The sequence below is a fragment of the Martes martes genome (genome assembly GCF_963455335.1).
Source record: "Martes martes genome assembly, chromosome: 5".
Classification (NCBI taxonomy): Eukaryota; Metazoa; Chordata; class Mammalia; order Carnivora; family Mustelidae; genus Martes; species Martes martes.
In genome coordinates, this window is record NC_137892.1 from 51307280 (window position 1) to 51329421 (window position 22142).

Consider the following 22142-nt stretch of genomic DNA (forward strand, 5'->3'; position numbering starts at 1 on the left):
AGGTGTTTTTACTAAAATCTTCTCTAGCCTTTTTGATTTTCCAGTTTACCATCCATATATCATATTGGCTATCCATTCTTACTATGATTTTTCTAACTAATGTTAATATTGTTCTTTATCTCTGACCTTTCAGAATAAGGTATGGACTTTAATAGGCTTCTTTGAAATTGTTGAATAATAATCTCTAAACATTTCTCATCACTCTAAGTAAAATGGTTAAGCATGTCTAAGACTACATGTCTACTTTAAATATACACACATAGAAGCACTACAATTTGTGCTACAAATTCTGAAAACAATGAGTGGAACTAAGCTTGGAGGAGTTAAAAAAAAAAAAATGGACTACCTCTGAAAGGTACTCTTCTCAAGGAAGGTAGTAAGTTCCCATCCAAGGGAGGACAGACCTCTCAGTTACTGAAGAGGCTGCTTCTGCTATTCTAGGAGGCCCATGAGAGTTTTAGTGTTCGGGCTTAGCTATTTCTAAATATATTTGAATTTCTCTATTCTTATTTTCAGGCACCCTCTCTCTCCAGATACATGTCCTGGCATTTGTATAAGAGATCTGGTAAAGCTGTGAATGAACTTAACATTGCAATTCAACAAACAACAGATTCTGGTTACCCATCTAATTTCCAGCTAAATGAGAATTTCAATTACAAAAAATATTTTATGGTCTTTCTAGAAACCACTCAGTTTTTGACCATACCAAGGTGTGAAATTGTCATTTTCTTTTCTTTTTATTGTATTGAAAAAGAGCCAGCCCTTGTAATACATCATTCTTCCCTCAGTGGTTCTCTAAAAGTAAACTCTTGGTCTACCAAAGACTAGCCTTAAATGGATATCTCATTCCACTTAATTCCAGGTAATAATTTAATCTTTTTTTTTTTTAATGTCAACATACCACAGACTTTTCTGTTCCTATGGAGAAGGGAAACCAAATCACATCAATTTCACACCAAATCTCATCAAATCACCAAAGCACATTCACAATCTTCCATGATCCTAAAGTATTTAAGTAGAAAATAATTTCATTCAGGAGATTAAGTGCTCATAAAAATTGCTGGAAGAGTTGAAGACATGTGTTCTAGGTCTCTCAATGATTTCCAGAACAGACCCACTGCTCAATAAGAGCTATTACCTCTGGAGACATGTAAAATAAGAAATGACCACAACTGTTGCCAGTGTAATTGCCTCTGATCCCCAGGAGACTGGAGAAATAGCTGTCTGTGACCCAGAACTTAGCTGTATCAGGGAGATTCCTCTGCTGCTGATGACTCCTTAATGGCGTCTCAACATTTTGGAAGCTGAGGAATAAATGCTATATACTGCTGAGGAAAAAGGTTCTGTTCCCCAACCATTCTAGCTTTGTTACTACTTATATTGCTTTTTAATTCCTTGCAAGTAGGTATATATACATATGTTTTTTATAAACTTCCATGAACTGAAGATTTCTCTCTACATTTTCCATTTATTTAAGTTGTTCTTTTTATTTTTCATTAGTAAGTAACTTCTGAATTACTTGCTTTTTAAACTATCTTTCTTATCCATTTATCAAGACATTTTTATATTTTGGGTCAAAGACTTTCATTCCTCTCTCTCTCCCTTCTGCGCTCAAGTGTCTTTGTTTAAAGACTTTTCCTTTTCTCCACAGGTGCTTTTGGTCTCATCCCACTGTATGTCTAATGCCAGTTCTTAGTGGCTCCCACTATGAGTGGATAGTGAGAATATCACATACTTGGTTTCTGTTTTTCACAGAGCAATGGAATACTTCAATGCCATCTGCAACTGTACTCTGAGCTCAACAAATTTGTAGCTTCAGTCCCAATAATCACACTTTAGAACTTCTCTTGATCCAGAGCAATTCTTACTTTATTTTTGAAAAAAGCTATCCCTATATATGTTTTCATTGAAAAGATTTTGTTTGAGGGGCGCCTGGGTGGCTCAGTGGGTTAAAGCCTCTGCCTTCGGCTCAGGTCATGATCCCAGGGTCCTGGGATCGAGCCCCGCATCGGGCTCTCTGCTCAGCGGGGAGCCTGCTTCCTCCTCTCTCTCTCTCTCTGCCTGCTTCTCTGCCTACTTGTGATCTCTGTCTGTCAAATAAATAAAATATTAAAAAAAAAAAAAAAAAAAAAAAAAAAAGATTTTGTTTGAGAGAAACAGAGTGCATGAGCAGGGGGAAGAGCAGAGAGAGGGAGAAGCAGATTCCCCACTGAGCAGGGAGCATGATGCAGGGCTCCATCCCAGGACCCTGGAATCATGACCCAAGCTGAAGGGAGTCGCTTAACTGACTGAGTCACCCAGGAGCCCAAGCTATCACTTTTAATTGGATTATTTCAATGTAATGTTTTACTGTTGCTATTAGTTTGACATTGTGGAGTGGCCTCAAATGTGAATTTTATTAATGTATTTTATAACGTGCATTTCTATGTTTATATATATATACATGGAAATTAGAAAAGCTGTCCTTTAGAAGTTAGGCTGGAACTGAGAAATGGCTGCCCCCTTATTTTTTTTGAGTATATGTGAATAAGATGGAGATAGATTTTTTCCTTGTACTGAATATATGAGGCACAAAAACAGGTACTAAAAAGTAGACAATTTCAAGTGTAGCAAAGTCACAGTGGACAAATGCCTGCTAGATTCAAAGCCAGGCAAGGGGCTATGCATATTAACATAATTTTCAGGTGAGGATGTGACCAGTACCCAGCTAGATGGTCTGTAGAATCATGGGAAAGGTCAGGCACACTTTTTAACCACAAGGTTTGAATTAATCTCTTTTCATTTAAAAATGAAGACAGGGAGAAGAAATGGAAGGACGGAAGAAAAGAACAAATTCCATACTATTGTATACAGAAGTATTGCAGAAGAGCTTATACAGTTATTCAACAATAAACTAAGTGAACCTAAGGAGAGGCTTTGGGCCTAAATCTGGGCAAGACTTCCGCTTAATAAGTCATGACATATTCTTGCACTATATATATAAAACATCCACATTTTGGACTGAAATAACCCCCTCCCCCCAAAAGATAGGATATGCATGAAAATTCAGAACACAGTGAACAGCTCTGTCTCCAACATGTATTGGCTTCTTTCCCTTTTATACCTAAGTAGAACTATGTTGATTCAAATGTTATATTCAGCAGTATGGAATTGAAAAAAGCAAGGAGCAGTATTGGGAAAGAAGCAAGGATATAGCATTTTATGTTCAAAGAATTCCAACAGTAAGTGAATATTGGAACAGGAGAAACTTAGCATTGAAGCAGCAGATGATGGAAGCTCAGTTTACAGAACTACTTCACGAATTGCAAATCAAGCTTAGGGTGGTGCTTCAGGCTGAGATATAAGAAGATAAACCACCTACCATTCAAGTAAATAGTGACAGGAGCTGTGAAACATGGCACCTACCCTGAGGGCAAACACTCTGCCCAGACAAGACAAATAAAAATAAATCTATGAATTACTACTCAGTATAAACAAAAAGCAAATTATACTTAATAGTCCCAGGAAAAAAAAATAATAACTTTGAAAATAACCTTCACAAGAAGAATAGATATACTTTTTCCTTTTTTTTTTTTTTTTTAAAGTAAGCAGCAGCTTGTTGTGCTCAAAATAATGCAAGAGGAAATGAGTTATAGGAAGCAGAATCAAGAAGCCTTAAGGATAAAACTGACTGAGTTAAGACGGAAGGGGGGCTGGCAGCGTAAGAGTGGCATAATAAAAATCCACATTGGAGGTAGTCCCAATTGGATTTGATTACAGAAAATCAAATCAATGGTATGGAGGGTAAATTTGAGAAACGTATCCAAAACGTACAGAAAAAGAGATTACAAACTAAGATAACATGTAAAAAAAAATAAAGCACAAAAATCTAGGAATTAAAATTATTAGTTTTCCAGAGAAATAAGCAAAGGCATCAAAATGCACAGTGATAAAGACAAAATTATTTCTTCATCTAAACACACACACACACACACACACACACACACACACACAGGGACGCCTGGGTGGCTCAGTCGGTTAAGGGGCTGCCTTCAGCTTAGGTCTTGATCCCAGTGTCCTGGGATCAAGTTCCTCATGGGGCTCCTTGCTCCGCAGAGAGCCTGCTTCTCCCTCTGCCTCTGCCTCTGCCTGCCTCTCTGCCTGCCTGTGCTATCTCTCTCTCTGACAAATAAATAAATTTTTAAAAAATGTAAACACACACACACACACACACACACATAAGCCCACCTGAATTTACATAACTAAGTTCATCAGTTCGGGGGTGTACCACAGCCTGCTTTTGATAGACATCTATTTGGTGTTCCATCCTTTCCACTTACAAATAATTTTCATGAGAAGCCTCGTGCATATTTTGCCTGTTTGTGGAGACTTAACCTAAGGGTGGATTCCAATCAGTGGGTCAAAGGGAAAAATATGTATGTTAGTTTTCCAATAGAGCTAAGAAATACCGTACTGGATTTGCATAATTTTTCATGTTTATCAGCAATAATAAGAATAATTGTTCTCCAAAGCTATGCCAGCTAAGTGTGTGGTCAAACTTTGGGAGTTTTGCCACTCTGCTAGTAAGATGTGGTATTTCTATATAATTTTGATTTACATTTCTCTTCATATAATTGAGCATGTGTTCATATTATTACGGGTCATTGTCTTTTTCTCTGAATTTATCCTCCTATTTATCTCCCTTTTGTCTGTTTATGTACGGTCTTCTCGATTCTTAATATCTAACAATTTTGAAATTATTCCTTTGTGAACAAAATCTGGAAACATTTGGGACGCCTGGGTGGCTCAGTTGGTTAAGCGGCTGCCTTCGGCTCAGGTCATGATCCCAGCGTCCTGGGATCGAGTCCCACATCAGGCTCCTTGCTCCGCAGGGAGTCTGCTTCTCCCTCTGCCACTCTGTCTGCCTGTGCTCTCTCTCTCTCTCTCTCTGACAAATAAATAAATAAAATCTTAAAAAAAAAAAACTGGAAACATTTTTTTCTTGTTCATCACTTTAATTTTGCTTATGGAGTTCCTCTTATTCCTAACATTTATACAGAATTTAAAAAATAATTTATCAGTCTGTTACTGATTCTGAATTTTGAATATTAAAGATCTTTCATATTTCAAGATTAAAATACTACAGTAGTAAATCCATGGTTTCATTTTATAGATTTCCGACCCTTTCTTAAATGGCTATCCAGTTACTTCAGAGTTGTTTTTTTGTTTGCTTGTTTGTTTAAGTCTGGCTTTCCTACTCCATACATATTTTAGAAGCCAACTTTGTCATATACCACATTTAAGGAAATATTTCTTGATTCCCATTCTATCCCATTAGTCCAGCGGTGTGCCAAATACATACTATTTTCATTAATACTATTTTAATGAAGATTTTTTATATTATGTCAGAATATCTGGTAGTTACTTTTTTTTTAATTTTTTTTAAGATTTTATTTATTTTTTTGACAGACAGAGATCACAAGTAGGCAGAGAGGCAGGCAGAGAGAGAGGGAGAAGGAAGCAGGCTCCCTGTTGAGCAGAGAGCCCGATGCAGGGCCCTATCACAGGCCCCTGGGATCATGATCTGAGCAGAAGGCAAAGGCTTTAACCCACTGACCCACCCAGATGCCCAATTATTCTTCTTTTTCAGCATTTTCCTATCTATTAATCATTTTCCTTTGAGTTTTTACTAAGATTGCATTTAATTTATACATTAACTTAAGAACTAAATCTTTATGAGGTTGAACTATCCTATCTAAGAACACAAGTGTCCGTTTATTCCAGTCTATTATGATATTCAGGTATATTTGAATCCTTTTAGATTTTATTCTTTTCTGGTTCATGTTACTATGCCATTTATCTCTCCCCAGTCTTTGAACTCTTTTCTTTCATTTTTATCTTTTAATGGATTATAGTTACATTAAGGCTATTGTTCTTTATATGTTAGTTTGTATCCTGTTACCCCAATAGATACTTCTGTCATTGATTCTCTTTGTGATCGGGGTATTATCATATCATTTATCAATAGAGAGAACTTTATCTCCTTTCTCCAAGCACAGGTCTCCCTTAATTTCTTTAGCCTTAACACATTAACAGCTACAAAACCATCATTAAAGTCTTATTTGTGATAACATGCATACTTTTATTTTTCCTGACTCTAATGGAAAAAATGTCTAATGTTTCCCCATTTTTTAAGGATGGTGATTTCTGGACTAAGGTGCATGTATTTTACCATGTTAATGGAAGAGAAATCAATGACTAGTTCCTTAACTTTTTAAGTAATTCCTTAAAAGTTCCTTAACTTTTTAAATTCTTTAATTAGGAAGTAGGTATTAGATTTTGTTGAATGCCTTTTCAGCTTAGTGGAGGTGACAATATTTCTTTTGTGAATACGTGAATTATATTAATTCATTTCCTAAAAGTAAACCATCCTCACATTTCTGTAATAAATTTAGTCACGCTTTATCATTTCTTAAGTGAAAATTCAATTTGCTATATTTTAGGATTTTTGAGAAATCTTATTTTCTTTTTAAATACTTTGCCAATACTGTACATAGGTATCAATGTTTCCTATCTAAACTTATTTGAAGTTTTTCTTTTTCATACTCTGAAATCATTTTAGTACTATTGACATTTAGTACTATTGACATTATCTGGGTTTTAAATTGGTTCAATTTTCCTATTCAGTTTTGCCCTTCTTTTTTTGTTTGTTTGTAAAAAACAAAAGCAAAACAAAACAAACAAAAAAAACAAAACAGAGTCTTGGGGTAGGATGGAATGTGGTTATAGGTCTTTGATAAATTTCTCTATTCTATGGGAATTAGGCTAGATTAATTTTCTTTATCTGCTTAGGCCAATTTTATTTTTTTAATATTTTATTTATTTGAAAGAGAGACAGTGAGTGTGAGTGAGCATGAGCAGAAGTAAAGAGGGGGCAGAGGGAGAAGCAGACTCCCTGCTGAGCAAGGAACCCTGATGTGGGGCTTGATCCCAATACCCTGGGGATCATGACATAAGCCTAAGACAGCAGCTTAACCAACTGAACTACCCCAGTGTTCCTGCTTGGGTCAATTTTAGTAATTTTTCTTTAATTACCTAAATCATTTAAGTTTCTGGTATTTATAAATAAGCAAATCAGCATCGTTATTTTTAATTTCCTGGTTTTCACTGCTTAGGCCTTTTAAGTTCTTATTTTGTGTATTTTTTGCTTTTTCCCTTTTAATTTTCTTGATTAAGTTAGCTGGTAGTTGATCTGCTCTTCTATTCTTACTAATTTCTATTTTTCTTTTCCTTATTATTTTTCATTTTCATCCTACGTTCCTTTTCAGAATGCTTTATATAAGGACTATTTTCAGCTTTTTATTTCTATGAATTCAGCATTTAATTATCAATAATTCTCTAGTTATTGTTGGAATTGTATACTATAGAGTCTGATACATAGTGTTTTTATTACTTTTAAGAAATACTGCAAAAGTTTTTAATTATCTGGTAGAAGAGGTTTGTGAGATTTTTCAATTTTTTTAGTTTTATTATTTCTTTATAGTAATTAGATATTATTTGCATTTTTTTTACTTTATTGGACTTACAAAGGTTTTCCTTTGTGAATCCATGCTTATTTTTTTTTTATTCTACATGTATTATCAGTGATACAAAGTCACTGTTCTTTTTTAATTCCTTATGCTTCCTAGGATTTCTCTACTTTGATTTTGGTCCTTAGACAATTTTGAAATTATGTCACAGTGGTGTTTTCATGTGCCTCCATTTCTTTTTTTACATCTTCTGAAGTTTCTGCTTCACGTGTCTTGACACACAAATGTCCATAACTGTTTATCTTCATTTTGTCTTCGTTAAAACTTCATTTTAACCATATATATATCTTCACCTTATTCAAAGGTTTTTGCTCAAAATCTTGACAAATATCAACTATAAGCTTTATTTTCTTATTTTGTTTTTTCTGTCATATATTTACTCATTTATCTTCATTCATTCTGAAATTTGCATTTTGCATATGGTTGGGTTTTGCTCTGTATTCCAAACTACAAATGTATTTTAATATCTTAGTTAAGACCTAGATAATGATTTTAAATATCTGAGACAGTTTTAAGAACATTTAAAAAAAAAAAAAAAAAGGTGTTAACCAATAAAATGAACAAAAATAACTTCCCAGTCCTTGGAGAATCAAATAACCCCTATGTAGCAAAAGGAGTTTAAGGCAGAATCCAACAGAAGGATTCTTTTTTTTTTTTTTTAATATTTTATTTATTTGCCAGAGAGAGAGAGAGAGAGAGTACACATAAGCAGGCAGAGAAGCAGGCAGAGGCAGTGAGAGAAGCAGGCTCCCTGCCGAGCAAGGAGCCCGATGCGGGACTTGATCCCAGGACCCCGGGATCATGACCTGAGCCGAAGGCAGAGGCTTAACCAACTGAGCCACCCAGGCGTCCCCCAACAGGATTCTAATCTACTGTTTACTAGCCAAGGACTTGTTCATTTAAATATACCCTAAAATATTCACCTCTAAATAAACAATAGTATTTACATTTATTGTTGAAAGAAATGGTATTGTTCTATGAGATGATAGTGTAACAGTGCTTGGTCCATAGTACCTGTTTGGTTTTTTTTTTTTTTTATTTCTAATAAAGCATAATAGTGAAAATATAAAAGAATACAAATCCCTATTTATCATTTACCATAATAAATGAAAGTAAATTAAACAAAACAGTCAGATTAAATTTAAAATGTTTGTAATTATATGCTGTCTACAAAAAAATCACAGAATGTAGGCAACAAAGCATAATAAAACTGCCTATAAATTAATTACACAAAATTTTAAATCTATAAGGAAGTAATAACAAGGAACCCCATCTCAAAAGATTAACAGACCTCTTTCAGTTTTTTGTAGGTCAGAAAGACATAGAAATATATAGTTTGATACCTTAAATTAACCAAAAGCAAAATAATAACTTCTTCACTTTACAAATGCCATTTTACAATGTATGCATCTAGGAAAGAAGTACATACTAAAATGTAAGAGAAAACCATCAAGAAATTCCCTAAACCAAAACTCTGACAAAAACTTTTAGAAGTAGGGTCTTATTTTAATAATGAAATTTCAAATAAACTGAAACAGCTCTATAGCTGAACCATCACTGAGAAGCAATCTACTAGTAATTCTTAAGTCTATAGATAAGTCACTGAAACACTTTCCTGAGTATAATAAACATTGAAATGCATTCAGTCAAAGCAAAGTATGGGAAGAATTCATAGTATTTGTGAATAAATATGTAATAGCCTGAAAATGAACATAATTTTATTCTAGAAATCAGACAAGAGGTAGGAGGTACTGGGGAAAACAGAGAAAGTTTAAAAAGAAAAAATGCATTGGACTAAAGATCACCAAATATGATTTTTAGATAATACAACCCAATGAAATTGAATATAAACCAATGAATTTTTATACCAGAAGCATATCAGATATAGAATAAAAAGGAAGAACATTAAAAAGAATTTAGAAAAAAAATGATCATATAGTAGATAATATAGTATTACTATATTAGTAATAAGTCCATACTAATAAGTTAGAACCTTTTAAAGAAAGTAGAAAAATATCAAAACTGAAACAAAGGAAAATGATTTGAAGAGATGAATACTCAAACTTCAAAAATTTACAAAGACTTACTTTAAAAAGGTGTGGTAGAACAGACATAAAGACTTGTGGTAATAGCTAAAATGGCTCTTATAGGCATTGAAATAAATAGCTGATTTCAGAATAAATTGGTAGACTTCTGCTTAAGCATTGATCATTTCAGGAGAAAATAAACCATCCAAGATAATTAAATATGTGACACCTAATGGTTTGCCTTAGACAATTAACTGTTAAAAGGTTAAAAAAAAAAAACAACAACCTTATAACAAGCTTTTAAATAAATTTCCTTTTGACAGCTGCCATACACACATATTTCTCAGATAGAAATATTGATGTAGGGACACCTGGGTGGCTCAGTTGGTTAAACAGCTGCCTTCGGCTCAGGTCATGATCCCAGCGTCCTGGGATCAAGTCCCACATCGGGCTCTTTGCTCGGCAGGGAGCCTGCTTCTCCTCTGCTTGCCACTCTGTCTGCTTGTGCTCACTCTCGCTCCTCTCTCTCTCTCTAACAAATAAATAAATAAATAAATCTTAAAAAAAAAAAAAGAAATATTGATGTAGCACTGTAACATTCTTTAAAAAAAATAGTTTATTATCATGTACTCTCTTTAAACAAACTTAACTATTTAATAATTCTAAAAACTCTTGGAGGAAACCTGGAGCTTACTTTTGGATTCAGAACAGCCAAAATTAAGTTATTTCAAATCACATGAATTGAAAAGCATTTACCCCGAATGTGTGTGGGGTTTGTGTTTTATTTTTTTAATTTAAACCCAATTAACCAACATAGAGTATATCATTAATTTTTGATGTAGTGTTCAATGATTCATTAGTTGTATATAACAACCCAGTGCTCATCACATCACATGCCCTCCTTAATACCCATCATCCAGTTACCCCATCTCCCCTCCTCCTCCCTTTCTGCAGCCCTCAATTTATTTCCTGGAGTTAAGAGTCTCTCGTGTTTTGTCTCCATCTCTGACTTCTTCCCGGTTTTTCCTCCTTTCCCCTATGACACGCTGTGCTATTTCTTATATTCCACATATAAGTGAAAGCATATGATAATTGTCTTTCTCTGATTGGCTTATTTCACTTAGCACAATACCCTCCAGTTCCATCCATGTGAATATAAATGGAAGGTATTCATCTCTTCTGATGGCTGAGTAATATTCCATTATATATATGAACCACATCTTCCTAATCCATCCATCTGTTGAAGGACATCTTGGCCTCTTCTACAGTTTGGCTATTGTGGACATTGCTGGTATAAATGTAGGGGTTCAAGTGCCCTTCTTTTCACTACATCTATGTCTTTGGGGTAAATACCCAGTAGTGAAATTGCTGAGTCATAATGGTAGCTTTATTTTTAACTTCTTGAAGAATCTCCATATGGTTTTCCAGGGTGGCAGCACTAGCTTACATTCCCACTAACAGTACAGGAGAGTTCCCCTTTCTCTGTATCCTTACCAACATCTGTCATTTCCTGACTTAATTTTAGCCATTATGACTGGTGTGAGGTGGTATCTCATTGTGGTTTTGATTTGTATTTCCCTGATGCTGAGTGATGTGGAACACTTTTTCATGTCTCTTAGCCATTGCATGTCTTCTTTGGAGAAGTGTCTGTTCATGTCTTCAGCCCATTTCCTGACTTGATTATCAATTTTTTGGTGTTGAGTTTGATAATTTCTTTATAGATCTTAGATACCAGCCCTTCATCTGTTATGTTATTTGCAAATATCTTTTCTTTTCCCATTCCATAGGTTGTCTTTTGGTTTTGTTGACTATTTCCTTTGCTGTACGGAAGCTTTCTATCTTTTTTTTTTTTTAAATTTTTTTTATTTCTTTTCAGCATAACAGTATTCGTTGTTTTTTCACCACACCCAGTGCTCCATGCAATCCGTGTCCTCCCTAATGCCCACCAGCTGGTTCCTCCGACGTTCCCCCCCACCCCCTTCAAAACTTTCTATCTTGATGAAGTCTCAATAGTTCATTTTTGCCTTTGTTTCCCTTATCTTTAGAGATGTGTCTAGCAAGAAGTTGCTGTAGACAAGGTAAAAGAGGTTGCTGCCTGTGTTCTCCTCTAGGATTCAGATGGATTCCTGCCTCACATTTAGATCTTTCATCCATTTTCTCTTTTGCATGGTATAAGAAAATGGTCATTTCATTCTTCTGTATGTGACTGTCCAATTTTCCCAGCATCATTTGTTGAAGAGACTGTCTTTTTCCATTGGATATTCTTTCCTGCTTTGTCAAAGTTTAGTTGATCAGAGTTAAGGGTCCATTTCTGGATTCTCTATTCTGTTCTATTGATCTATGTGTCTGTTTTTGTGCCAGAATCATAAAAGTCATATACCAAAAATCCAGTGAATATCATTCTCAATGGGGAAAAACTGAGAGCTTTTCCCTTAAGGTCAGAAACATGACAGGGATGCCCACTCACCCCTATTGTTTGCCATAGCACTAGAAGTCCTAGCCCCAGCAATCAAACAAGAAAACTAAACAGAAGTCATTCAAATTGGCAAAGAAGAAGTCAAACTCTCTCTTCACAGATGACATGATACTTTACGTGGAAAACCAAATATACTCCACCCCAGAATTGGTAGAACTCATACAGCAATTCACCAATGTGGCAGGATACAAAAATCAATGCACAGAAATCAGTTGCATTTTTATACAGTAACAATGTAACTGAAGAAAGAGAAATTAAGGAACTGTTCTGATTTATAATTGCACCAAAACCTTAAGATACCTAGGAATAAACCTACACAGGTAAAGGATCTGTTTGTGTTTTATATATAGGTAACTCCCAAAATAAAGAGTAAGCTTCTCAGTAGCAGAAGAAAGAGAGCTAGTGTCAATTGTTTTTTAGATGATCAGAGAGCATATGAAAAATATCTACTCCAATAAATAAATGCTCCAAGTTGACAAAATCCCATTCTCCAAGATCTTGTCTCAAATTAATTGTATAGGTCAGAGCTCACTGGAGCCTGAAAAATCCTACCTAACTGCCAATGTTGTATGGTGCAATCTAATTTTCCTCTAAACCTCTGCCCTAGTGCATACTTCAAGTGCTAAATGTAGTTTTCAAATATGTCAAAGCCTGTGTCTTCAAAGTATTTTAGTCATGCTATGGATAAGAAATCAGTCCTTCTAAGAAGGGGTAACAAATTAACCAGTAAGACATTAACAAGGATTAATGACTCAACAAAGGATGCCAGGAGTGACCACTTTCTTAGGAAATTCAGGAATAAAAAGGATCAAGCAAATCATGGAAGGATTTGATTGTTTATTTTCATGAAGAGACCATTGGAGATCCTGAAATCATTAAATAAGCATCTCTATAGAGTATCTTTAACCTCAAACAGCAAATTGCCATGAGCAAATGTCTATTTTTCATGTTTTTATTTTAATTTTACTTAATGATTAGGATTCTAAGTTTAAGGCTCTCATAATGACAACATATTCATGAAGCTGTCAATTTTCCTTCTATTATTTGCTGTTTCTAGAAGAAATCTTTCTCAAGTTATACTTTTTCAAAAGCATGAATATCAGAAATTATTTCCTCTTTAAAATCCATATAATTTCATAGTTTAACTTTCTCTTAGATTTTATTAACTATTTCCTTTACTCAAGAATATCTTTTTTTTAAGATTTATTTATTTATTTGACAGACAAAGATCACAAGTAGGCAGAGAGGCAGGCAGAGAGAGAGGGGGAAGCAGGCTCCCTGCTGAGCAGAGAGCCCGATGTGGGGCTCAATCCCAGGACCCTGGGATCATGACCTGAGCCGAAGACAGAGGCTTTAACCCACTGAGCCACCCAGGCGCCCCTACTCAAGAATATCTTATTGAAAATTTTTATCAATACACTTTAGTCAATTTACAGTGTTTTACTATTTTATGAAAAAAAATGTGACTTCAATAAAGCTGTTAATTAGCAAATTCAAGTAGGAATAAAAATCACTTCATTAACAGATTTTTTTCATTCTCAACTGTGTATGTTTACAGTTAACATAAGTTATTTGTAAATGGGTATAGCAAAATGTCTTTAAAACCTGACTGTACCAATATTGACACCTAATGGTTTACTCTCCAGACACGTCTATACTATGATTCTCTAAGTGCTACTAGGTTATGAGCTACTGTCTAATACAAGTTGATTCAATCTAATTTAAAATGATTAATTATGACATAATTTAGGAACAAAGTATTTCAAATTATAGTGAAAGTATCACCTAAATGTAAAATAGAATTCAGGAGGTAGATAAAATTTGGACTAAGTTTTGAGGGTTTACAATTTCAATATTTGAAGTCACCTAGCTATTTTAATTTTTATGTTCATTAAGACTGTTAGTACAGAGATGTATCAAAATTAAAAATTGATCCTGTTTCACTTAATCGTAACATTTCAGTAAATATTACTGATACTTAGAGTATATATCCAATCATAATAATGGTAGAAAACAGTCACTTTTGAGTTATAGGGCTGAAAACCGAATACAGTCCCAACCCATGATTTCCTTTTAAGTAATTCCTGTAAAGAAGACTAGCATTTGGTTTTGATTATTTGCCAGTCACTAGGCTACATGTTTTATACATCATCTTACTTAACCATGTACTCAAATAAAGATGCTTACTTATGAAATTCACTAATACTATTACCAATATTATGGGCACTTTGAGACTTAATACTCCTAGTGTATATTATTGTATTCTTAATCTAAGTGTTGCACATTCTATAACTTGCATATCACAGTTCCAGTTTTGTAGCTTGTGGGTGCTTAACATGTCTATCTCCTGATAGACTAGATAGATAGACTAGATAGATAGACTAGAAACTCTGTGAGGCAGGGATCATGTCTAGTTGCACTCAATATTGTAGCCCCAGGGTTTTATCTAGTCATTTAGAAGATGTCAGGCACCCCATATTGACTTAATAAATCAGCAAGTAACATGAATAGCTATCATGTGCTCTGAGAAATTAAAGCAGTAACTTCATTAAAAGCACATTATAATTTCTTGGAGAAGTTAAAATGATGGAGGAATAGGGGGCCTCTAAGTTTTCCTCATCCCTAGAACACAGCTAGATGAATATTAAATCATTCTGAACACCCAAGAAATCATTCTGAGGACAGAGAGAACAGAACTTCAAGTCTACAAGTAGAATTGTGAGAGGCAGGAGCTACAGAGTTGATTTGGGGGAGATAGGAACTGTGCTTGCTCCAAGGAGGGGAGCGCTGCTTTTGGAGACTACTACAAGGTATTACACTTAGTGAGAGCAAAATATGAGTTTCAGAATTCTGCCACTTCTGGGGTCATGCCTGCCTTAGCAGTGCTCCTATGGTGAAGGAGAGGGGAGACCTGGGAGATTGGACAGGATGGTGTGAGAATCCTCTAGGTTGCACAGGAAGAAATACCCTGCTTGGAGTGCAGTTGGGAGTGGCAGCAAGGCTTCTCTGGGCACAGAAGAATGGGGGGCACCAATGTGCTGCATTGTTCCCAGGCATAAGAACAGGGATGCTGGCTGTGGAGAGTGAGCCATGGTGCTGGCTTTCTGCTCCACTTTGCCATAAACTCGAAACCATTGTGCAGTCATGGGATTGCTTCCCGGGGACAGACTGGCAAACAGCAGAAGTGTGGCAAGACCCTGCCCCAGGAAATCAACACAGGCTGTACCATGGGAGTCCCTAAAATTTGGAGTTTAGAAACTAAGCCACATGCCTGAGATTTAAAAGAGGAAAGAAGAAGAAGAAGGAAGAAGAAGAAAGAAGGAGAAGGAGAAAAAGAAGGAAAGGAAAAAAGAAAAACATGAGTACTGCGACACCAGGCAGGCAGACAACGCAGACACAGGGAGGGTGAAGGCAGGGATTTGACAGAAGCCAGGGAAACAAGAAGGATGACTGTTTGCTCTTCTGTGAGGGCTTAAGAGCACAAGTATAAACCCTCTATCTCTGGGGACAAAAGAGTGGGCTGATGCCATTTGCCCCCTGCCCATCAGCAATTACTGACCTCAGTGAGGTGAACACCACCACCAAGTAGAGACTTGGGGCCACTTATACCAAGCCCTGGCCCCCTGCACCCTCTAGGTCCATCTCTGCCAGGGCAAGTCGGTCTGAGATTCAGTTTTACAGGCCTTTTCCCTTGAAGATCAGCACAAACCCCTTGTACACATTATGTCTCCTGATCAGAGAGTGTTGCAAAGCTTCAGCTTCAACCCTACTACTCTTGGAGTAGTATCTAGCTTTTTATTTTTTTTTAACTTTTTTTTTTTACTTTTAAATTGCTTTCATTTTAAAAATTATATATGCGGGTGACTGGGTGGCTAAGTGGGTTAAAGCCTCTACCTTCAGCTCAGGTCATGATCCCAGGGTCCTGGGATCGAGCCCCACATCTGGCTCTCTGCTCAGCAGGGAGCCTGTTTCCCCCTCTCTCTGTCTGCCTCTCTGCCTACTTGTGATCTCTCTGTCAAATAAATAAATAAAATCTTTAAAAAATTATATATGCATATCTCATATATATCATATATATAAGTGTTATATATATTTTTTTTTTTTAACTTTCTTAGATCCAGCTTCTTTTAGCAAGCAGACCAAAACACAGCTGGAATTGAATTTTTTTTTTCCTGGACATAACAACAAAACAGGAATTCACCCCAAAAGACCAATAGGAAGTAGAAATAATACCCAGGGATTTAATCAATATAAATATAAATAAGATGCCTGAACTAGAATTTAAAAGAGCTATTGGGCTTGAAAAAAAAGTATAGCAGACACCAGAGAACCCCTTACTGCAGAGACTGAAATATCTAAAAATCTAGTCAAGTCAAAATTGAACATGTTGTAACTGGGATTCCAACCTGAATGGATACCACTACAATAAGGATGAATAAAGCAAAGGACCGAATCAGTGACACAGAAGATAAAATTATAGAAAAATAATGAAGCTGAAAAGAAGAGGGGAAGAAAGGTATTGGCTTACAAAATTAGACTTAGGGAATTTAGTAACTTCTTAAAACATAACATCCATTTCATAGGAGTCCCAGCAGATCAAGACAGAAAAGGGGGTCAGAAGTTTGGTAAAAATTATAGCTTAAAACTTCCCTAATATGGAGAAGGACACAGATACTGAAATCCAAAAAGCACAGAGAATTCCCACTAAATTCAACAAAACCAACCATCATCTAGGTATTTTATAGTCAAATTCCTAAATTGCAAAGAAAAGGAAAGAATCCTGAAAGCAACCAGGGGGGATAAAAAAGCACTTACCCTACAAGGGGAGATAGATGAGGTTTGAAGATATGTCCACAAAAACTTAGCAGGCCAGAAGACAATGACAGAATATAGTAAATATGTCGAATGGGAAAAATAATATGCACCCAAGAATACTTTTCTAACAAGGCTGTTATTCAGAAAGGAAGGAGAGATAACGAGTTCCCCAAACAAAAACTGAAGTTCATGACCATTGAACCAGTCCTGCAGGAAATATTAAAGGGGACTCTGACTAGGGAAAAAAAGACCAAAAGCAACAAAGACTAGAAAGGAACAGAGACCACCAGCAGAAACACCAACTTTACAGATAACAAAATGGCACTAAAATTCATGTATTTCAATAAGCACTCTGAATGTAAAAAGACTAAATACTCCAATCAAAAGACATCAGGTATCAGACTGGACTTAAAAAACAAACAAACAAAACAACAACAACAAAACAAGACCCATCTATATCTGCCTACAAGAGATTCATTTTAGACATAAAGACACCTCCAGATTGAAAGTGAAGGAATGGAGAACCATCCATCATGCTAGTGGACATCAAAAGAAACCCGGGGTAGCCATACTTATATCAGACAAACTAGTTTTTTTTTTTTAAAAAAGAGTGCAAAAAGAGATGAAGAAGGACATTATATCATAACTAAGGGAGTCTATCCATCAAGAAAATCTAACAATTGTAAATACTTATGCCCAGACCTTGGAAGCACCAAGATATATGAAACAGTTAATAACAAACATAAAGAAACTCACTGATAATCATATAATAATAGTAGGGGACTTTAACACCTCATTTACAGAAACAGATCATCTAAGCAGTAAAGCAACAAGGAAACAATGGCTTTGAACAACACACTGGACCAGATGGACTTAACAGAGGCATTCAGAACATTTCATCCTAAAGCAGCAGAGTACACATCTTTTTTTTTTTTTTTTTTTTTTTTGAGTGTTCATGGAACATTCTCCAGAATAGATTACACATTGGGTCACAAAAAAAAAAAAAAAAAAAAAAGCCTCAACAAGAACAAAGAGCCTGAGATTGTATAATGCTTGTTTTCTGGTCAAAACACAATGAAACCAGAAGTCAACCACAAGAAAAAAATTGGAAAATCCACAAGTACATGGAGGCTAAAAAGATCTTACTAAAAAAAAGAATGGGTGAATTAGGAAAATTTAAAAAAAGAAATTAAAAAAAATACATGGAAACAAATGAAAATGAAAACACTACAGTCCAAAACTTTTCGGATTCAGCAGAAGTTGTCCTAACAGGGAAGTATATAGTAATACAGGCCTTCCTCAAGAAGCAAGAAAGGTCTCAAAAAAGCAACCTAACCTTGCACTTAAAGGAACCAGAAAAAGAACAACAAATTAAATCTAAAGCCAGCAGAAGAAGGAAAATAATAAAGATAAAAGCAGAAACAAATGATATAGAAACAACAATGACAAAACAGTAGAATAGACTGATGAAACCAGAAGCTGGTTCTTTGTAAAAATTAATAAACTGACAACGCCCTAGCCAGACTTTATGGGGGTGGGGGAGTGAATGGACCCAAATAAAATCATGAATGAAAGAAGAGAGAACACAGAGAAATTCAAATAATCACAAGAGAATATTAATAAAAATGATATGTCAATGAACTAGGCAGTCTGGAAGAAATTCCTAGAAATACATAAACTACCAAAACTGAAAAAGGAAGAAATAGAAAAATTCCTAGAAACATGGAAACTACCAAAACTGAAAAAAGAAGAAATAGAAAAGTTGAGGAGACAGATAACCAACAAAAAAATTGAATCAGTAATCAAAAATCTCTCAACAAATGTCTAGAGCCAGGTGGCTTCCTTGGGGAATTCTATCAGCCACATAAAGAAGAATTAATATCTCTTTTTTCTCAAATTTTTCCAAGAAATAGAAATGGAAGGAAAACTTCCAAACTCCTTGTATAAGGCTAACATTGCCCTGATTCCAAAACCAAAGACCTCACTAAGAAAGGAGAATTACAGACTAACATCCTGATGAACAGAGATGCAAAAACTGTCAACAAGATACTAGTAAATCAAATCCAACAGTACATTAAAAGAAGTATTCAGTATGACCAATTGGGATTCATTCCTGGGCTACAGGGTTGGTTTTTCAATATTCACAAATCAATCAACCTGATACACCACATTAATTAAAGATCAGAATCATATGATCCTCTCAATAGATGCAGAAAAATCATCTGACAAAATACAGCATCCTTTCTTGATAAAAACCTGCAACAAACTCGGGATAGATGAAATATACCTCAACATAATAAACGCCATATACAAAAGACCCACAGCCAATATCACCTTCAATGGGGAAAAAATGAGAGCCTTTCCCCTATGGTCAGGAACAAAAGATGTCCACTTTCACCATTACTATTTAACACAGTACTGTAAGTCTTAGCCTCAGCAATCAGACAACAGCAACAACAAAATACGAGTTAAAAAGTACCCAAATTGGGAAAGAAGAAGTAAAACTTTCTCTATACACAGAAGACATGATATTCTATAAAAACCTAAAAGATTCCAACAACAAAAAAAATTGCTAGAATACATGAATTCAGCAAAGTCACAGGATATAAAATCAATGTACAGCAATTTGTTACATTTCTATATGCCAATAATTAAGCAGCAAAAAGAGAAATCAATATCTGTCCCATTTACAATTGCACCAAATCTTTTTTTTTAAGATTTTATTTATTTATTTGAGAGACAGAGATCACAAGTAGGCAGAGAGGCAGGCAGAGAGACAGGGAGAAGCAGGCTCCCTGCTGAGCAGAGAGCCCGATGTGGGGCTTGATCCCAGGACCCTGGGATCATGACCTGAGCCAAAGGCAGAGGCTTTAACACACTGAGCCACCCAGGTGCCCCTGCACCAAATCTTCTAAGATACCTAGGAATAACCAAAGAGATGAAAGTTTTGTATTCCAAAAACTATAGAACACTTATGTAGGAAATTGAAGGTGACACAAAGAAATGGAAAAACATTCCGTGTTCATAGATTAGAAGAAGAAACATTGTTAGAGTATCTCTACCACCCAAAGCAATCAAAATACCACCAGTATTTTTCACAGAGCTAGAACAAACAATCCTAAAATTTGTATGGAACCAGAAAATGCCCCAAATAGTCAAAATGATCTTGAAAAAGAAATGGGAAGCAAAATGGGAAGCATCACAATTCCAGACTTCAAGTTCTATTACAAAGCTGTAATCATCAAGACAGTATGGTACTGGCACAAAAACAGACACATAGATCAATGGAACAGAATAGAGAACCCAGAAAGAGACCCTCAACTCTATGGTCAACTAATCTTCAACAAAGCAGGAAAGAATGTCCAATGGAAAAAAGATAGTCTCTTCAACAAATGGTGTTGGGAAAATAGGACAGCCTTGCACAGAAGAATGAAACTGGACCACTTCCTTATACCACACACAAAAATAGACTCAACATGGATGAAAGATCTCAATGTGAGGCAGGAATCCATCAAAATCCTTGAAGAGAACACAGGCAACAACCTCTTCGACTTCAGCCACAACAACTTCTTCCTAGAAACATCCAAAGGCAAGGGAAGCAAGGGCAAAAATGAACTGTTGGGACTTCATCAAGATAAAAAGGTTTTGCTGAGCAAAGGAGACAGTCAACAAAACTAAAAGACAACTCACAGAATGGGAGAAGATATTTTCAAATGACATATCCAATAAAGGGTTAGTATCCAAAATCTATAAAGAACTTATCAAGTCAAAAAACAGATAATCCAGTAAAGAAATGGGCAGAAGACATGAACAGGTATTTTTCCAAAGACATCCAGATGGCAAAAAGACACATGAAAAGATGCTCAACATCATTCATCTTCAAGGAAATACAAATCAAAACCATGATGAGATACTGCCTCACAGCTGTCAGAATGGTTAAAATTAACAATACAAGAAACAGCAGGTGTTGGTGAGGATGTGGAGTAGCACAGGAACACTCTTGCAATCTTTGTGGAAATGCATAGTGCAGCCACTCTGCAAAACAGTATAAAGTTTCCTCAAAAACTTAAAAATATAACTACTCTATAACCTAGCAATTGCACTACTAGGTATTTACCTGAAGGATACAAAAATAGAGATTTGAAGGAATACATGCACTCCAATGTTTACAGTGGTATTATAAACAATAACAAAACTATGGAAAAAGCCCAAATATCCATCAACTGATGAATGTATAAAGATGTGGTGTAAGTACACAATGAAATATTACTCAGCCATCAAAAGAATGGAATCTTGCTATTTGTAATGATGTGGATGAAACTAGACTGTATTATACTAACTGAAACAAGTCAGAGAAAGACAAATACCATATGATTTCATTCATATGTGAAATTATAGAAACAAAAGAGATGAACATAGGGGAGGGGGCATAAGTAAAAAAAAAAAAAGAGAGAGAGAGAAACAGACAATAAGACTCTTAAAGAACAAACAGGGTTGATGTAGGAAAGTGGGTGGGAGATGGAATAGGCGGGTAAAGAGAATTAAGGAGGCCACTTGTTATGAGGATCACTGGGTGTTGTATATAAGTGATCAATCACTCAGTTGTACTCCTGAAGCCAATACTGTGCTGTATGTTAATTGAAATTTAAATAAAAATTTGAAAAAAAAGTAAAGCAGGGGCGCCTGGGTGGCTCAGTGGGTTAAAGCCTCTGCCTTCGGCTCAGGTCATGATCCCACTGGGATCGAGCCCCGCATCGGGCTCTCTGCTCAGCAGGGAGCCTGCTTCCTCCCTTCTCTCTCTCTGCCTGCCTCTCTGCCTACTTGTGATCTGTCTGTCAAATAAATAAATAAAATCTTTTTTAAAAAAAAGCACATTACAGTTTCTCATGTGTATATTCTTTAATAATTATCCTAAGCTTTCCATTATTCAATAAATATAAAGCACAAAAACAAAAGCAGAAAGTAAAATCAAAATAAGAATATTGTTTGAAAGTAAATTTTATTGTAACAATGGCTAAAATGTATGAACTGCATTTAATGTCTAGTCACTGAACCATTTTCAATGCATTGCTCATTAAGCTGCACAACCCTCTTATGAAATACATGCCACTGTTATTCCTATTTTGTCAATGTCCGAGTCTGAGAGAAGTTGTTACTTTCCAAAAATCATCTAGCTACTAAGTAGTAAAACTAATAATCAAAATAACCTATAATGTCTAACTTTAGTCCCCATACTGACCTCTAGGATTTAGATTT